The sequence below is a fragment of the Dama dama genome, chromosome 32 (assembly GCF_033118175.1).
Source record: "Dama dama isolate Ldn47 chromosome 32, ASM3311817v1, whole genome shotgun sequence".
NCBI classification, from domain to species: domain Eukaryota; kingdom Metazoa; phylum Chordata; class Mammalia; order Artiodactyla; family Cervidae; genus Dama; species Dama dama.
In genome coordinates this window covers 9,058,572-9,079,001 of record NC_083712.1, presented here as the reverse complement: position 1 = coordinate 9,079,001, position 20,430 = coordinate 9,058,572, and the positions used below count along the sequence as shown (strand labels likewise).

The following is a 20,430-nucleotide window of genomic DNA, read 5'->3' as shown; positions in this document are numbered from 1 at the left end:
TTCTTTTTCATTGCCAAGTACTGTATCATTGTTTGGCTGAATACAGTTTATTTACCTAATTAATGACATTTGGGTCATTTCCTGTTTTCTATTATAATAAGTAAAGCTTCTGTAAGAAAAACAAGAATTGGCTATTGAGAACTAAGCTTCTTGGTGACCACAGCGAGGACCCTTACATTTCGTTGCTGTGACCCCTGGGAGCAAAGCTGCTTCAGAATGGGAGGTGCTTATCCCAAGATTCCCTCTATGATTCCCTTTAGGCTGTATTCACCAAAGTTGGGTGACCTTGACTTATGAATCCATGGACAAGGAGGAGGTGAAATTTCTTCCTACCTCTTCTCTTCTCCTCTACCTCCCCACGCCCAACCCCGCCCCCCCCCCCCCCCCCCCCCCCCCCGCCAACACACACACTCACACTCACTCTCTCTGTCTGCATGGCCACAGCATCCTTTAGACTCCACAGGAAACAGCCTGGAAATGGATTCTTAAGTTACAATATAACCTTTCAACCAGATTTGTTTTGTAAAGGGGAAGGTGAAATGCTTTTTTATAGTCTTTTATGTTATATCAGAATAAACCTGTGCCAAGAAGGTGTAAAGTCCTGCAAGGATGGAAAGAAACCTGTTTTGCTTGGTCCTAATGAAAAGGTGGACAACTTACTGTCAATCAAACCCACTTGGGTAGCCAATTTGGCTAGAAAGCTACCCAAACTCAGGTGGGGCAACATCTGTTAAAGCAAGTTTCCCTTGGGAGTGTGAATGCGAGGTGGGTGGGATGGATCTGGGTCCACTCTTCTTCTACAACTTTGAACTTACTTGGAAGAACAGTATGCCAACTTACAGAGATGACCCCAAGGGGGGGGTCCAACCTGACTTGGAAAAGTGTTCAAAAGTGTATTAACCACCCTTCTCACTTCAGAAGAACATAGATAGTGCAGGGTAAAGCTCAGAAGGAGGCAGATAGGCTTCATACAGAAACCCTTGGTGACCCACCTCGGGCTGCAGGAAGCATAACTGTGTGAAAAGCAGATCCCAGTTGGGTTGTGAATGCTGGGAAAAGTGTGAAACGTGAACTTTATAGAGATTGCATTCTTGCAGGTGTGTGAAGAGGGGGGCAAAACAAAGAAGCCTTAATGAAGTACAGAAGGTAAAACAGAAACTGAATGAGAAGTCTTCAGAATTTCTAGACAGGGTCTGTAAAGCCTACTGGCAGTACAGATACCGATCATAAGGACCTAGAGAATTTAAAATGGGCCCTATGATTCTCATTCGTCAGAGCGACTGACACACAGAAGCTGCAAGAGATGGGAAGGGCTTTAGAGATGCTGACATCTCAACTTGTTGAAATGGCCTTAAGTTTGTAATTGCAGGGACCAGTTTCAAGAGAAAAGGAAACAATGGAAAACAAAACGGGCCATTGTGCTGGCGGCTGCCTGAACTCAGGGAAGAGTGGACCAAATTGAGGCCCCAATGAGGGAGAAAGGTAGGAGGCCTCAAACCGCCACTTGAATGGGGCACCTGAGAGTGGGACCACACTAATGTGCCTACTGCAGGCAGAGGGGACCCTGGGATAGTGTCCCACGCTTAGACTCTTAAAGAAGCTAGTGAAAGTGAAAGTGGCTCAGTCGTGTCTGACTCTTTGTGACCCCATGGACTATTAGTAGCAAGGAGTGTCAGAGGACCCTAGAGAAAAGCTCTTCTCCAGCAGGGGAAGAGCCCCTGTTGGCTTTCTGTCCCTGCCTGACGGCCTCGCTCCCCCTCTGTGATGAAATTGACTCAACTAAGCGCCAGGTAGCCTCCGCACCTGGACACCGGGTGGATGTTAAACCACCACTAGAGCAGATCTGCGAGTTGTAGGCTCTACCACGGTGGTTCTAGGAGAGAAAGCCCAGAGGGTGGGTCTGGGGTATAGGAAGATGTGGGTCCTGGGAAAAGGGGAGACGGCCACAGCTGTACAGATCAGGCTCTGCACGGGGCGGGCATCCCAGATGTCATGCAGTATCCATGAAGAGGAGGAAGCAAAGCCTGGGGTGGACTCCGAACGACCTTCCTCCAGTATGCTCCTGCTAGTCACTTTGTGATTGGCTGGTCCACATTTGAGTGTTTGTACTTGATTGAAGAGCACTTAATAGGTTGTAGGAATGCCTTGCTTTCCCTTATTCATACTCTGCTCATGACTTTGTTCAGGGTCTCTTGTTGGGTGAACATTTTGGACTTGAAGGAGGCCTTTCCTGCACACCTTTGAGTTTTGAATCCCAAGTCTGCTTTCGAGTGGAAAGATGGAGGTAAAGGAGTTAGACCACAGTACTGCTGGACAGCACTTCTTCAGGTCCTTACGAGTTCTTCACTGGAGTAGTCCTGGCCAGACCTGGGGACCTTGAACCCTTAAACCTGCTCCAGGATGCAGATGATGCCTAGGCACCAGTGAGACAGAGGACATCTGAGACCAGGTATGGGTTTGACTTCAGACTTCTTGGCTGAACAAGGCTGTAAGGTGTCCAGGAAGAAGGCAGATTCTCAGTGCTCTTAAACATTTGAGGTTTTGAACTCAAGAACAGAGAGCTGCCTGCTAATGGGGGCGGGGAAGCTCTAAGCAGGATCTCAGTTGCCACCCGAAGACACTGGGGATCCTGGGAGTGACTGGGCTCTACCACACCTGGACCCCCAACTCTGGACTCACAGCAGAGCCCTCCTGGATATGCCTTTAAAGGAGGAGACGGGACTTCTAGGTTAAAATCTTGAAAGATGAACATCCAGAAGGCTGGCTCCACCTCTGCAGGATGGGCCCTTAGGAGAACTGTGATGGGAAATGGAAACCACGCAGCAGAAGGGTTTGACCAGGGTCATCCAAACCTTGCTGGTTCCAGCCCCAACTCCGACACTGGCTTCTCCCAGAGGCAGGGCAGCCCTGACAGATTTCAGGTTGCTTTTCAGAAGCTGCAAGGAAAAAAAAAAAGCTACAAGAAAGAAACCAGGGTGAATGGGTTTGCTGCAGTGGTGACTTTGTCCAAGTCACACCCTTTAGAAGGCTACTTCTAGGTTATAAGCAGGATGTGTTCTTTTGTGAGTTCTTTGTCTCTAACCTCCTGGGCTTGGAGGGACTTCTGCTTTGATAGAAATAGGTTATGATGAGGATTTCTGCTACTTTGGTAGAAGAGGGTAATCTCTCTGGTGATGGCTCTGTCTTCCAGAACCTGGTTTCTTCCAAAACCAGATTGTGCTGACCCCTTGGTTGTGGTGGTCAACTTTCTGACCACAGCTAACTTCACTGACTTCAGATGTAACCTATCAATTGGGCTGATCACCTCTCCCCACCTTTCCCTGGATAAAACCCCTAAAAATCCTGAACATTACCTATGGCTGGCTTTCTGTGTGCCCCTTGAGGGTACGTCTTTGCAGTTTTAGTTACCAGCCTTGGGCCTGTGTCTGCCTTGACAACTGGTGCACAGGAGGTATTTGTTTGTTGGGGTCAGTGTTATAGTGAAACCGGGGATAAGAAAATACACTCAGACAAGTGCTGAGCAGTTTGACTCTTCAAGCCCTGGTTGGGTCTATGCCACTTACGAGCCGAAAGTAGCCAAAGCCATCCTCTTCCCCCCTTCCCCAGATTGAGGCACGATCACAAGATGGTGGCAGGGGTGGCAGGGGGGGAACTGAACCCAAAACCTGTGGGCTAAACCTGTTTTCCCTGCTGTCCCTAGTCAAGGTTGTGAAGGCTTACATGTCCTCCCAGCAGTGCAGAGCCTAATCGATAAGCATTGATCTGAGGTGTCTTCTAGGAGTTTGGAGGCAGCTTTGTTGAGTTTGGGCTGAGCTGGTTGAGATGGGATAGGACCACCGACCCCTCCCCTGGATCTGCATGTGCACTGGTGACCTTGTGAACGTGCAGAGGCCTGGAGCAGTCACGCCTGTGCACAAGGACAGCTAGGCACCTCTTTTATCACGGTGCCCACACGGCCCTGTTCACTCTCCTATCAATACCCCAGTCCCGCACCTCCTGGGAGGCAGACCTGAGATTTGTTCTCCAGTCTCCACACTTGGCTGCCTCATGATAAAGCCCTCTTTGCTGGCGACCTTGGCATCTCAGCGTCTTGGCTGACTGAGCACCCGGCAGAGTGAACCTGGCCACTAACAGTGAGAGTACTAGTGACATTTTGTCTAGGAGGGCTCCTGCATGCTCCATTCCCTGAAAGCCCCTGACAGCAACCCGGTGCCGCTGGGCTCAGCATCCTCAGATGCCGGGCCTTCCCACTCGGTCCTGAAGACCATGTAACTTGTCATCAGAAGTGGTTAGTCTTCCAGTTGTTCAGAACTCAGAGGCAGGGCCGTCTTCCCTCCTGGCTGGAGCGCTTTCTGAGTGGGGGCAGAAGGTCAGCGAGGTCCAGGGCAATAGGACTTCTCTGTGACCAGGATCCAGGCGTCAGCAGTGCTTTTCCAGAACCAGCTCTCTAGAGGCGGCAGACTCTGAACTTGAAGGACAAGGGCCAAGTCCCCTGACTGCTGTGGGAAATGCCATCATTTGAGGGGCCAGGGGGTCAAGGGTGGTCCTGCACTGAGGGTGGATGCTCCTCAGGGGACCCTGGATCAGTGAGCAAATGTCTCTCCCGGGCAGCTGCTGCCCATGCAGGGGATTTCCCGTGGACGCAGGTGCCCTCTGCTCTTTGTGGTCGGTGATCTTACTGGAACGACTTGGAAAGCTCAGGTGCTGGTTAGCATTTTTTAGCAATGGAGTATTAGTGGTGTGTGCACTGTTCAGACATAGTCTTCACATAACAGGCTGAGGCGTGGTGTTAGCGAGGTTTATATGCACTGGACAGCTGCCAGTTCACATGACTCACATTGTGTGATCGAGTCCTGGTGATGGATGCAAACCCAGTTCTCTCCCAGGTCTGCCTGTCACTTGCCTTGAGGGGCCTGTGTTATGGGAGCAGGACTGGGGGTACAGGAATGCCGTGGGCCTCTCTGCACTGTGGAGAAGGGACAGTCTGGGCCGGTGTGACTGACAGGTGGGCTGGAGCAGGAGGGCCACAGTCTCCTCCGGACCAGACTCTAGTCGGGCTCCTCTGAGTGGTTCCCAGTGAGGTCCTGACTCCTCAGGCTTCGAGGTCTGTCCCTTCATTGTCCCAGTTTAGCAAGTTTCCTATTGAGTCAGATTAGCTGGAGCTCCCCAGGCTCAGCGTGTGACCAGACTGCTCATCCCAATAGTGAGGTCTGAGCCCCTGCCTGCCGTCGGCACAAATCCTGTAAGTCGTTTAGTGGAGTCATCCTCCTATGGTCTGTGTGTGAATCCCCCCCAAAACTCAGGTTGAATCCAAATGCCCGGGGTGGTGGTGTGGCCTCTGGGGGGTGATGAGATCAGGAAGGTGGAGCCCCCATGAATGCGGTCAGAATGCCCTCAGCCCTTCGGCCACTTGAGGACACGGGGAGAAGGCACCATGTGTGAACTGTGGAGAGGCCTCACCAAACATGGCGTCTGCTGCGTGTTTATCCTGGATGTCCCTCCTGCAGGCTCTGAGGACTCAGCTCGTGGTCCTGCTGCGACAAGCTCAGCAGATGGCCCCACCCCTGCTGTTCCGTCTCACCAGCTTCCTGCTGTGGCCCCACCTGCCCCTGAGGGTCGCCTCCAGAGCGGGAGGTGAGCCTGACCTTGCCCCCATGGGAAAGTCCATGGCAGGAATGAATCCCTCTTGCCTGACTCTCCTCCTGTCCTGACAAGCGTTGGGGGTAGACAGCGACGGGGTCTGAGGATCGGGGGCTGCCGCATGTGTCCCTCTGTGAAGTGACTTCACAGAGGAGAGTGTGGGGCCGGGATTTGCTGGACTGGGGCCATGCTTGTCTTGGTTCTCACTTGTGGTAACCATTAAAAAATATAGTAAACCCGTTTCATGGTGACAAAACAATTCTTGTCTTAAGAGAACTGCTTTCCAAAACCAACCGTTCACTGAGAAGTGTAAATTATTGTATATTTTTGCCAGTTTATCCTGAATTTCCAGTAGTGAGGAGAGCTCACACCCGTTCCTGCATCTGTTGGTCGCACCAGACCAGGGCCTGGAGCCGTTTCCATAAGTGAGGAAACAGGAGTGGGGACATGGTGCCCCGGGGCCAGTGGGGACCTGCCATTTCAGGAGCGGCGCGGGCAGTCCAGCTGGGCTGTGGGCACTGGGGCTCTGACCCTGAGAGCAGGGTCCCTGGGGGTCTTCAGCCAAGAACAGCCGTGTGGTGACTCAGGAACAGAGTGGTTCTGCCGTGTGGACCAGGTCTTGGTGGGGAGCCGGGGCGGAGGCGGAGGTGTGCATCCTGGCGCGTCCTGCAGGTGGAGCCCGCGGAACATGCTGGCGGAGTGGAGTCCAGGCCATCCCGGGAGGACTGACTGAAACCCCAGGGAGGGAAGCCATGCCCTTCACGAGGCGGAGGCGGAGGCAGAGGCGGTTGAGGAGAGACGGGACGAGGCCGGTTCGGGGTGAAGTGGCGCTCGATGCGTTTCGGACACCCAGGAGACGCTTGGGGGCAGCTGGCTGTGCGGCTGGAGCGGAGGTAAAACCTGGGAGCTTGGAGGGGCCAGGCCTGGCTGAGACCCCCGGGGCAGGGTGGGCTCGCCTCTGGAGAGCACAGTGGTGGGGAGGCTTGGTGGGGGGAGGGACCAAGATGAGGTTGTGTCCCAGATCCTCAAGGAGGAGCCTTGCAAAGGGGAAGCGACTGTGAGTGCTGTGAAGGGTCAGACACGGGTGCCGCCGTGCCGGGGTGGGCGGCATGCCGTGGGGGGACGGGGAGGGGGCTGCCGGGGACACGGCGTTGGGGGTACAGGAGGCCCTTTCAGGGCTCTCTGTGAAGAAGAAAAGTGGCCGCTGAAGGAGTGAGATCCAGGAGGTCTTAGTGTTGGGAGTGGTCATCAAGCAGAAGGGTCGATGGGCAGAGAAGTGGTCACGTGACGGCAGAGGAGGGCTGCGGAGAGGCCTGGACAGGCCCGGGCACCGATGGGAAGAGGCCGGGCCAGGCGCCCCGGGGCAGTTGGAGGGATGGAACGATGGTGAGGTGTGGACCTTCTCTTCTGTGTAGAGTCCTTGCGGCCTCGGGAGATGCTGGGGTCTGAGGGGCAGCACAGAGGGCAGAGCAGCGGGAGTGTGTGCTCACAGCTGCGCAGGCGGGCCTCCTGGTTGGTGGCTGAGCATTTAGCAGGAGGCTGGTGGGGTAGGTCACGGACTCTTACTGTGACTGCAGGCCTGGAGGGCTCATGTCCCAGCCCCACTCGCATGTGGGCTCAGATCTCCCTAGCTGCCTCTTGTAAATACTGCTGCTGTGAACTGGGCGTTGCATGTTTCTTTTCCAGTCTGTGTTGTGGTGTTTGTATGTGTACCCAGGAGTGGGATTGCTGAACCTCTTGTTGGTTCTATTTTTAATTTTTTCCACTACTGTTTTCTGCATAGTGACTGCACCAATTTCCATTCCCACCAGCAGTGTAGGAGCTCTCCCTTTACTCCACAGCCTCCTCAGTGCTTCCTGTCTTTCTGAGGGTAGTCAGTAAAGAATCTGCCAGCAGTGCAGGAGACTTGGGTCCAGTCCCTAGATCGGGAAGGTCCCCTGGAGAAGGGAACAGCTGCCCCATTCCAGTACTCTGTCCTGGAGAATTTCGAAGTACAGAGGAACCTGGCAGGCTTTAGTCCATGGGTTCACAAAGAGTCAGGCACCATTGAGTGACCAACACTTTTTACTTTTCATTCTGACAAATACAAAGTGAAACTTCACTGTAGTTTTGACTTGCATTTTCCTGATTAGCCAGTAATGTTGAGCGTCTTTTCATGTGCCTCTTGGCTATCTGTATTTTCTCCTTGGAGGAACTGTCTGTTCAGGTCCTCTGTCCATTTTTTAATCAGATTGTTCATTTGATACTGAGTTGTATGTTTTATATACTTTGGATATTAACCCCTTACTGGTCATGTTATTAGCAAATATTTTCTCCCTTTCAGCAGGTTGTCTTTTCGTTTTGTCAATGGTATCCTTTCCTGTGCAAGAGTATTTAATTGGGTCCCATTTGTTTGTTTTTGCTTGTTTCTGTTAGAAAATCACAAAAGATATTGCTGTGATTTACATGTCTGCCTATGTTTTCATCTAGAAATCTTGTGGTTTCTGGTCATACCCTTAGGTCTTTAATCCACTTTGAGTTTATTTTTCTAGGTGGTGTTACAGAATGTTCTAATTTCATTCTTTTACCTGTGTCTGTCCAGTCTCCCCAGCACCATTTATTGACGAGATTGTGTTTCCCCAGTATATATTCTTGCGTCTTTTGTTGATTCATCATAAGTGCATGGGTTACTTTCTGGAATATGTCCTGTTCCATTGGTCTGTGTGTCCTTTTTTGGCCAGTGTTGTGTGTTTCGATTAGCTGTGTAGTACTGTTTGAAGTCAGGAAATGGGACACCTCCATACTTAAGATTGTTTTGGCTATTCAAGTTCTCTTGTATTTCCATACAGACCTCAGAATTATTTGTTCCAGTCAGTGAAAACTGCCATGGATATTTCATAGGGATTGTATTGAATTTCAGGTGACATTGAATAGTAAGGTCATCTGAACTATAATGATTATTCTAATCCAAGAACATGGTCAATCTTTGCATATAGTTGTGCTGTTATCAATTTCATTCATCAGTGTCTTTTATAGTTTCCTCACTACAGGTGTTAAGCCACTTTAGGTAGGCTTATTCCTAGTTACTTCATTTTTTTTTTTTTTTTACGTGACTGTAAATAGGATTGTTTCCTTAATTTCTCTGATAGTTTGTTAGCAGAAATACAACAGATTTCTGTATATTAATTTCATGTCCTGCAAACTTACCAAATTCATTGAGCTCTGGTAGTTGTCCAGTGGCATGTTTGGGTGTTTCTGTGTGTAGTACCATGTCACCTGGAAACAGTGGCATTTTAATTTCCAATTTAGGTGCCTTTTATTGCTTTCTCTTTGATGGCTGTCACTAGGAATTTCAAAACTATATTGAATAAAAGTGGCTAGGGTGGACATCCTTGTCTTGTTCCTAATCTTAGAAGAATTGTTTCATCTTTTCACTATTGAGTCTGATGTTAGCTGTGCACTTGGGTACATGGCTTTCATGTTGAGGTATGTTTCCTCCATACCTGCTTTCAGATTTTATCATAAATGGCTATTGACGTTTGTCAAAAGCTTTCTCTGAGGGAGGAGCCAAGATGGCAGAGGAATAGGACGGGGAGACCACTTTCTCCCCCACAAATTCATCGAAAGAACATTTGAACACTGAGCAAACTCCACAAAACAACTTCTGATCGCTAGCAGAGCACATCAGGCACCCAGAAAAGCAGCCCATTGTCTTCGAAAGGAGGTAGGACAAAATATAAAAGATAAAAAGAGAGACAAAAGAGTTAGAGATGGAGATCTGTCCCGGGAAGGGAGTCTTAATAGAGGAAGTTTCCAAACACCAGGAAACCCTCTCACCAGCAGGTCTGGGGGAAGTTTTCGAGTCTTGGAGGGCAACCTAACCGGGAGGAAAAAGAAATAAAATGCACAGATTACAAGCCTAAAAGCAGCTCCCAGCAGAAGAGTACCCCAGACGCTTGCATCTGCCACCAGCAAGTGGGCTGAACGGAGAGGAGCGGGTGGCATTGCTTAGGGTAAGAACCGGACCTGAATGCCCTGAGGGCAATCTGAGGGAGCTAATGTGAGATAGCAACTTAAACTGTGGGATAGCAAGAGAGAGAGAGAATCAACCTGTGAAAAGCCCTAACCTAAGGCACAGCCGGCCTGTTCATAGAACAAAGAACTGAGCAATACCAGAGAAGAGCTAGCCAGCTGCAGACCAGCCCATCCCTCGCCAGAGGCAGGGGGGGAGGCGGGTGCCAGGACGGAAAGGGGCAAACTCGGCCCCAGAGACGGCATCCCCTACCAAACTGCAAACAGGCTTCCAGTTTCTAACCAAAGACTTCGTGAGATTCTGGATGGCTGACATCCGCTGGGAGGGTCACAGCCAGAGATCAGCTCCCCAGAAGAGACACAAGGCGCACCCGACTGGCGCGCCTGGAAACTGAGGCTGGGACTGGGGAGGGGAGAAGTCACGCTGCACTTAAAGAGTGCGCTCGTCAAGCTCCTGGTTGCCTGAGCTGCTCAGACTGGGGAAGGCACAAAACGCAGGCCCAACTGAGTCTACGCCTTTGTGGAGTACCCGAGAACCTGAACCTGAGCAGCTTAGGCCTGGGATGTACACGCAACTCAGGGCGCGCTCCCTGTAGAGCAACCTGGAGCCTGAGCAGTATAGATGGGGAAAGCACACACACCATGAGCGGGGGCAAACCCAGTGTGGCTGGAACACCGCGAGTGCTCCCCACACAGGCCAGTGATGTTTGTCTGCAGTGCCCCTCCCTCTCCACAACACGACTGAACAAGCGAACCTAAACAAGAGACCACCTCTGCCCCCTTGTGTCAGGGCGGAAATTAGACACCAAAGAGACCTGCCAACAGAAGCCAAATAAACAGAGGGAACTGCTTTGGAAGTGACAGGTGCAACAGATTAAAATCCCTGTAGTTAACACCGATTACACTGGAAGGGGCCTATAGATATTGAGAAGTGTCAGCTGGAACAAGGAACTATCTGAAACTGAACTGAACCCACACTGCCCTCAACAGCTCCAGAGAAATTCCTAGATATATTTTTACTATTATTTTTTTAATTAAAATTTTTTTTCTTTTTTTAAAAGTTCTCTATTACTCCTTAATTTTCATTTTTATAACCCACTATAACCTTGCAAAAAAAAAAAGACCCTATTTTTAAAGCGAACTTCATGTATATTTCTTACATTTTTTGTATTTTTGTTTTTTTTCAATATTGTATTTTTAAGAGTCTAACCTCTACTCTAGATTTTTAATCTTTCTTTTTCAGTATTTGATATCAATTTTGGACATTCAACAATACAACTTCAGTACCCATTTTTACTCAGGAATGTGAATACTGGTTTGATTACTCTCTCCCCCTTTTGACTCTCCTTTTTCTCCCCCAGATCTCCTCTATTTCCTCCCTCCCCTTTCTCTTCTCAGTCCAATTCTGTGAATCTCTGTAGGTATTCTGGGCTGCAGAGAACACTTAGGGAACAGAGTACTGCCTAGATCTGTCTCTCTCCTCTTAATTTCCTCTTTTTCTCCTCCTGCTCACCTCTTATCTCCTTCCTCCCTCTTCTCTTCTTCATGTAACTCTGTGACCATCTCTGGGTGTCCGTCACCATGGAGAATCTTTTCACCACTAAACTAGAACTTTCATTATCATTGCTGTATGGATGGAGAAGTCTTGAGGCTACTGGAAGAATAAGACTGAAATCCAGAGGCAGGAGGCTTAAGCCCAAAACCTGAGAACACCAGAGAACTCCTGACTACAGGGAACGTTAAGTAATGAGAGATTATCCAAAAGCCTCCATACCTACACTGAAACCAACCACCACCCAAGAGCCAATAAGTTCCAGAGCAAGACATACCACTCAAATTCTCTAGCAACGCAGGAACATAGCCCTGAGCATCAATATACAGGCTGCCCAAAGTCACAACAAACCCATAGACCCATCTCAAAACTCACTACTGGACACTCCATTGCACTCCAGAGAGAAGAAATCCAGCAACACCCACCAGAACACCAACTCAAGCTTCCCTAACCAGGAAACCTTGACAAGCCAATCGTCCAACCCACCCACTGGGAGAAACCTCCACAGTAAAAAGGAACCACAGACTACCAGAATACAGAAAGGCCACCCCAAACACAGCAATCTAAACAAGATGAAAAGGCAGAGAAATATCCAACAGGTAAAGGAACATGAAAAATGCCCACCAAGCCAAACAAAAGAGGAGGAGATAGGAAATCTACCTGAAAAATAATTTAGAATAATGATAATAAAAATGATCCAGAATCTTGAAAACACAATGGAGTTATAGATAAATAACCTGGAGACAAGGATTGAGAAGATGCAAGAAATGTTTAACAAGGACCTAGAAGAAATAAAAAAGAGTCAATTAAAAATGAATAATGCAATAAATGAGATTGAAAACACTCTGGAGGGAACCAACCGTAGAATAACTGAGGCAGAAGATAGGATAAGTGAGGTAGAAGATAAAATGGTGCAAATGAATGAAACAGAGAGGAAAAAAGAAAAAAGAATCAAATGAGGACAACCTCAGGGACCTATGGGACAATGTGAAATGCCCCAACATTCGAATCATAGAAGCCCCAGAAGAAGACAAAAATAAAGGCCATGAGAAGATACTCAAGGAGATAATAGCTGAAAACTTCCCCAAAATGGGGAAGGAAATAGTCACACAAGTCCAAGAAACCCAGAGTCCCAAACAGGATAAACCCAAGGCAAAACACCCCAAGACATATATCAATCAAATTAACAAAGATCAAACACAAAGAATAAATATTAAAAGCAGCAAGGGAGAAACAACAAATAACACACAAGGGGATTCCCATAAGGATAACAGCTGATCTACCAATAGAAACTCTTCAGGCCAGAAGGGAATGGCAGGACATACTTAAAGTAATGAAAGAGAATAACCTACAACGCAGATTATTGTACCCAGCAAGGATCTCATTTAGATATGAAGGAGAATTCAAAAGCTTTACAGACAAGCAAAAGCTGAGAGAATTTAGCACCACCAAACCAACTCTTCAACAAATGGTAAAGGATCTTCTCTAGACAGGAAACACAGAAAGGTTGTATAAACACGAACCCAAAACAACAAAGTAAATGGCAATGGGACCATACCTATCAATAATTATCTTAAATGTAAATGGGTTGAATGCCCCAACCAAAAGACAAAGACTGGCTGGATGGATACAAAAGCAAGACCCCTATATATGCTGTCTACAAGAGGCCCACCTCATAACAAGGGACACATACAGACTGAAAGTGAAGGGCTGGAAAAAAATATTTCATGCAAATGGAGACCAAAAGAAAGCAGGAGTCGCAATACTCATATCAAATAAAATAGACTTTAAAATAAAGGCTGTGAAAAGAGACAAAGAAGGACACTACATAATGATCAAAGGATCAATCCAAGAAGAAGATATAACAGTTACATATGCACCCAACATAGGAGCACCACAATATGTAAGGCAAATGCTAACAAGTATGAAAGGGGAAATTAACAATAACACAATAATAGTCGGAGACTTTAATACCCCACTCACACCTATGGATAGATCAACTAAACAAAATTAACAAGGAAACACAAACTTTAAATGACCAGCTAGACCTAATATCTATAGGACATTTCACCCCAAAACAATCAGTTTCACCTTTTTCTCAAGTGCACATGGAACCTTCTCCAGAATAGATCACATCTTGGGCCATAAATCTAGCCTTGGTAAATTGAAAAAAATTGAAATCATTCCAGTCATCTTTTCTGACCAAAATGCAGTAAGATTAGATCTCAATTACAGGAAAAAAACCTATTAAAAATTCCAACATATGGAGGCTAAATAACATGCTTCTGAATAACCAACAAAGCATAGAAGAAATCAAAAAAGAAATAAAAATATGCATAGAAATGAATGAAAATGAAAACACAACAACCCAAAACCTATGGGGCACTGTAAAATCAGAGCTAAGGGGAAGGTTCATAGCAATACAGGCTTACCTCAAGAAACAAGAAAAAAGTCAAGTAAATAACCTAACTCTACACCTAAAGCAACTAGAGAAGGAAGAAATGAAGAACCCCAGGGATAGTAGAAGGAAAGAAATCTTAAAAATTAGGGCAGAAATAAATGCAAAAGAAACAAAAGAGACCATAGCAAGAATCAACAAAGCTAAAAGCTGGTCTTTTGAAAAGATAAATAAAATTGACAAACAGCCAGACTCATCATGAAACAAAGGGAGAAGAACCAAATCAACAAAATAAGAAATAAAAATGGAGAGATCACAACAGACAACACTGAAATAAAAAGGATCATAAGATACTACTATCAGCAGCTCTATGCCAATAAAATGGACAACTTGGAAGAAATGGACAAATTCTTAGAAAAGTATAACTTTCCAAAACTGAACCAGGAAGAAATAGAAGATCTTAACAGACCCATCACAAACTCAAACTCTTACTCAAACTCTTCCAGAAAATTGCAGAAGAAGGTAAACTTCCAAACTCATTCTATGAGGCCACCATCACCCTAATTCCAAAACCAGACAGAGATGCCACAAAAAAAGAAAACTACAGGCCAATATCACTGATGAACATAGATGCAAAAATCCTTAACAAAATTCTAGCAAACAAAATCCAACAACATATTAAAAAGATCGTACATCATGACCAAGTGGGCTTTATCGGATTCAATATCCGATATCAATTCCTGGATATTCAATATCCAGGAATGCAAGGATTCAATATCTGCAAATCAATCAATGTAATACACCACATTAACAAGTTGAAAGATAAAAACGATATGATTATCTCAATAGATGCAGAAAGAGCCTTTGACAAAATTCAACATCCATTTATGATAAAAACTCTCCAGAAAGCAAGAATAGAAGGAACATACCTCAACATAATAAAAGCTATATATGACAAACCCACAGCAAACATTATCCTCAATGGTGAAAAATTGAAAGCATTTCCCCTAAAATCAGGAATAAGACAACGGTACCCAGTCTCACCCCTACTATTCAACATAGTTTTGGCCACAGCAATCAGAGCAGAAAAAGAAACAAAAGGAATCCAGATAGGAAAAGAAGTGAAACTCACTTTGCAGATAACATGATCCTCTACATAGAAAACCCTAAAGACTCTACCAGAAAATTACTAGAGCTAATCAATGAATATAGTAAAGTTGCAGGATATAAAATGAACACACAGAAATCCCTTGTATTCCTATACACTAACAATGAGAAAACAGAGAAATCAAGGAAGCAATACCATTCACCTTTGCAACAAAAAGTATAAAATACTTAAGTATGTCTACCTAAAGAAACAAAAGACCTATACGTAGAAAACTATAAAACACTGATGAAAGAAATCAAAGAGGACACAAACAGATGGAGAAACATACCGTGTTCATGGATTGGAAGAATCGGTATTGTGAAAATGACTATATTACCCAAAGCAATCTATAGATTCAATGCAATTCTTATCAAGCTACCAATGGTATTTTTCACAGAACTAGAACAAATAATTTCACAGTTTGTATGGAAATACAAAAAACCTCGAATAGCCAAAACAATCTTTAGAGAGAAGAATGGAACTGGAGGAATCAACCTACCTGACTTCAGGCTCTACTACAAAGCCACAGTCATCAAGACAGTATAGTACTGGCACAAAAAGAGAAATATAGATCAATGGAACAAAATAGAAAGCCCAGAGATAAATTCACGTACCTATGGACACCTTATCTTTGACAAAGGAGGCAAGAATATACAGTGGAAAGAAGACAACCTCTTTAACAAGTGGTGCTGGGAAAACTGGTCAACCACTTGTAAAGGAATGAAACTAGAACACTTTCTAACACCACACACAAAAATAAACTCAAAATGGATTAAAGATCTAAATGTAAGACCAGAAACTATAAAACTCCTAGAGGAGAACATAGGCAAAACACTCTCCAACATAAATCACAGCAAGATCCTCTATGACCCACCTCCCAGAATATTGGAAATAAAAGCAAAATAAACAAATGGGACCTAATGAAACTTAAAAGCTTTTGCACAACAAAGGAAACTATAAGCAAGGTGAAAAGACAGCCTTCAGAATGGGAGAAAATAATAGCAAACGAAGCAACAGACAAAGGATTAATCTCAAAAATATACAAGCAACTCCTGCAGCTCAATTCCAGAAAAATAAATGACCCAATCAAAAAATGGGCCAAAGATCTAAACAGACATTTCTCCAAAGAAGACATACAGATGATTGACAAACACATGAAAAGATGCTCAACATCACTCATTATCAGATAAATGCAAATCAAAACCACAATGAGGTACCATTACACGCCAGTCAGAATGGTTGCTATCCAAAAGTCTACAAGCAATAAATGTTGGAGACGGTGTGGGGATAAGGGAACCCTCTTACACTGTTGGTGGGAATGCAAACTAGTATAGCCATTATGGAGAACAGTGTGGAGATTCCTTAAAAAACTGGAAATAGAAAAAAAAAAAAACAACAACTGGAAATAGAACTGCCATATGACCCAGCAATCCCACTCCTGGGCATACACACTGAGGAAACCAGATCGAACGAGACACGTGTACCTCAGTGTTCATCGCAGCACTGTTTATAATAGCCAGGACATGGAAGCAACCTAGATGCCCATCAGCAGACGAATGGATAAGGAAGCTGTGGTACATATACACAATGGAATATTACTCAGCCATTAAAAAGAATTCATTTGAATCAGTTCTAATGAGATGCTTGAAACTGGAGCCCATTATACAGAGTGAAGTAAGTCAGAAAGATAAAGACCAATACAGTATACTAATGCATGTATATGGTATTTAGAAAGATGGTAACGATAACCCTATATGCAAAACAGAAAAAGTGACACAGATATACGGAACAGACTTTGGGACTCTGTGGGAGAAGGGGAGGGTGGGATGTTCTGCGAGAAAACAGCATTGAAACAAGTATATTATCAAGGGTGAAACAGATCACCAGCCCAGGTTGGGTGCATGAGACAAGTGCTCAGGGCTGGTGCACTGGGAAGACCCAGAGGGATGGGATGGAGAGGGAGGCGGGAGGGGGGATCGGGATGGGGAACACATGTTCCATGGCTGATTCATGTCAATGTATGGCAAAAACCACTACAATATTGTAAAGTAATTAGCCTCCAACTAATAAAAATAAATGGGGGAAAAAAAAGAGTTTTTTAAATAAAACTTTTACTTAAATGTGTTTTCCTACTGACATTTCACTCTGAATATTAGATTAAAAATACACATTAAAAATTCACACTAAGTGAGTATATTATTGCTTTCTGTTTCCTTTAAAAATAAGTTTCCTCATGACACACATGCATATGTAAGGTATGCCAACCTTGTGACATCCACTGTCCCCACCAGCTGAAGCCATTTTTAAATTCCTTTAATAATTATTTCCAGTTATTCCTGACATACCTGTAGCAAACCAATCAAGAGACCCACAAAGCCGTACTGTTGAGTCTTGGTCACTGCATTTTAGGCTGAATGTATCCACTCAGTACTGTAGTCAAGCTGTGTATTACAAAATATATGTACTGTATTTTTTATCACTAGTGTTAGGGAAAAGGAAATCTGTGGTTGAAATTATTAGAAAATTGGTACTTTGAGGGCTCACCTCTATTTGCCAGTATCACCTTTGGTCCTGAGTGTTCAAATACTTCTGCGTTCAAATCCAGTTATTATTTTATTTTATTTTATTTTTTAAATCAACCTAACATTTATAAGAGCTGCTCTGGCAGTTAACACAGTTTGTTTACAATGAAGAGTTATCTAACTCTGAACATACTATACATGGCAATTAGAAATTGTCATGGTAAGAAAAAAACCACAGCCCACTTTCCGCAACCAACACAAAACAGCCAGAGACACTAAGGAAAATGTAAGGACAACAGTGGGGTTTGTTTTTATTATAAAAGAAAAAAAAAATAGTAACTCCTCAGGAATCTTAACAAAGGAAGGGAGTAATTTCACACTCAGAGAACAGACACCAAGATACAAAATTACAACTGTTTGGACTCCAGACTTGTCCCATCTCCTCCAGAGCAGAGATGGGGAGGAGACAGCTGAAGCAAACAAGCAATTCTGTAAAACAAAGACTTAGAAACCCTACAAATATGATTAAAATCTAATATTCTGTTTTGCATTTAAAAAAATCTTTTTTTAATATTATCAAAAGGCCTGCTTTAGTGACATGCTAGCATCACCAGAAAATAACCCCAGTACCCCCTTGTCGGTAACATGCTCAAGTTGACCAGCCAACTCATATTTCCAAACCCCTATGTGTACAAGTACATGTGTGTCTTTTAAACCTGGGGCTCAGGTGATGGCTACTGCTATCTTGGGCTTCCACCTGTTAACCAACCAACATCAGCCTCCCCAGAAGTGCGAGCAGGGCAGAGAGAAGCCCTGAAGTGGTAGCAAGGGAATAACAGCCCCAAACAGCCAACTTTTCCAGCATAGCCTCCCCCATCCCCATGCCCACTCAAAAGGAGATCCTTATATCTAACCAGACTACTTGTCTCAAATTTGGGTTCCTCGTAACCAGAATGGCTTTTTCTCCCTAAAGAGAAAACACACATTTATCTGCACACCCATATATACAATTTTTTTGTTTTTACACTTAAATAGAAAAATACTACTTTGCTTTGTGTTATAAATGGAGGACCATACAACGAGAACTTTTTCTTTTAAGGTAGGGCTATCCATCTATTTATGTGGAGCCTGTCAGGGCGTTGAGCCCTAAGCAAGGGAAGCACCACAGCAGATCTAGATTGTTTTCCTACCTGACTTCCCACCCTTCCTTCCCCCCTAATTCTCACTTTTGATAGAAAGTTGGTTACAACCTTGTAAGTAATAGAACTTCCCACCAAGAAGGGAAATCTTAACCTAACCACAGAATCCAGCACTCCTGTCCCCCATGCAGTAACCACGCAGAAACAGTCCTCCCCATCTCTTCACAATGACTGGGCTCTCTGTCCAGAGAGCTATGCCTATTGGACAAACACACCTGATTAAATGGAAGCAGTGGTTGTGTTTCCCCGCCCCGCCCTCCCAACTAATGCACTAGGAAGCTTCAGTGATAGGAAAAAGAAAAGGGCAGGGGTAGGTAGGTGGTTGTGCAGTGATTAAGAACTTGACCCCTTCAATCCTGACCAAAGAAAGCAAAAGATATTAACTGGGTGTGAGGAATTAAAAAAAAAAAAAAAACACAAGAACCTTGATATTCCACCCTTTGAGTTATAGCTATTATGAGATTGAGAGGGGGAGTAAGATGTAGAATTAAGAGGGGTTTTGAGGGCTGCAAGTCTAGTCGACTTAGTTCTTGTACTGGAAGGGCTCGTTGCCGGTTTCATTCAGAAGACGTGCGGATGAGGGCTTCTGTCACAGGGAAGGGGTCACAGTTGGCAGATGGGTGACAATCTTCGAAGTAGCCCTTCTTCTCCTGGCCAACAGTCCGGGAGGATGCGGATGCTAGCATCACAGTTGGCCACGTCAGCAGAGAAGTCGTTGATGATGGAGGTTTCGTGGAATCCAGTTAGGCGCCGGGCATTGTCCAGGCCTCCCTTGGGATCGTAGGCTCGGATGTGGTACTGGTGCCGCTTGCTTAGTTTCTCAATGGCCTCCTCAGTGTACTTCAGACCATTCTCCTCTCGCATGGCCTTGGTGCTAAAGTTGGTGTGGCAGCCGGCACCATTCCAGTTTCCAGGAATGCGCTTAGGATCAAAGGTGGTGATCACTCTGAAGTCTTCACACACACGATGCAAGATGAAACGGGCCACCCAGAGATGATCGCCCATGTCAGTTCCTTCACAGGGTCCTATCTGGAATTCCCACTGTGCAGCCATGACCTCGGCGTTCATGCCCCTGATCTTGATGCCAGCGTATAAGCAGGCCCGGTAGTGAGCCTCCACAAGGTAGGTCCCTGCCGTAGGCCTTGTTTGCTCCCACACCACAGTAGTAGGGACCTTGGGGCCCAGGAAAGCCGTTGGAAGGCCAACCAAAGGGGTGCCCATCAGTGCCCATGAGGGTATATTCCTGCTCCATTCCAAACCAGGGGCGCTGGTTGCTCACCATGTCCATTATCCGTTTATAGGTGTGCCTTAAATTGGTCTCTGCAGGCTTTCGGTTGTACTTGAAGACTTCACAGAACACCAGCCTGTTGGGGTCCTTGCGGAAAGGGTCCCGAAACATGGCAGCAGGGACAAGATACATGTCACTGTTGGGCCCTTCAGACTGAAAAGTGCTAGAGCCATCAAAATTCCACTCGGGCAACTCTTCTACACACTTGGGTTCAGAATCCAAGGTTCGGGTCTTGCAGCGCAGTCCTCCAGTACCGTCGATCCAGATGTACATAGCTTGGACTTTCTCGCCCTGAGGTAGGGCCATGTACACCTGCTTGATGCCTTTGTTCAAGTGGGAGCTCGCCGAGGTGGCCATGGTGGAAGGTGTTCTGGGCGCCGAGCAAAGCGGCAGGGTGAGCAGGCGGCGAGAGCGAGGTGAGGAGAAGAGAGGCGAGGAGGACGGGGAGGTGCTGCTTAGACAGCCGGCTCTTCTCCCATTCTCGGCTCTCTCCAGTTGTAATTTTAACAGCTGTGTGTCTTTGGTGGTTTATAGCAACTCTGGTCATCTCAGTGTCCTATGTAACTGTGTTGCTACACCCCTCCCCTGTGAGGGCTTCACTACCGGAGACAAGGTGAAGTGAAAAGACCAGCCATGGGCTCACCACTGACCCTACTCAAGCCTGGTGTCATTC

The 20,430-nt window shown here is 45.8% G+C and overlaps 1 pseudogene; it reads right to left on the bottom strand.

Annotated features, from left to right (window-relative positions):
* Positions 1–18,977: 18,977 nt before the first annotated feature.
* LOC133050311 (glutamine synthetase-like) lies at positions 18,978–20,213 on the bottom strand (annotated as a pseudogene).
* Between the last annotated feature and the right edge of the window lie 217 nt (positions 20,214–20,430).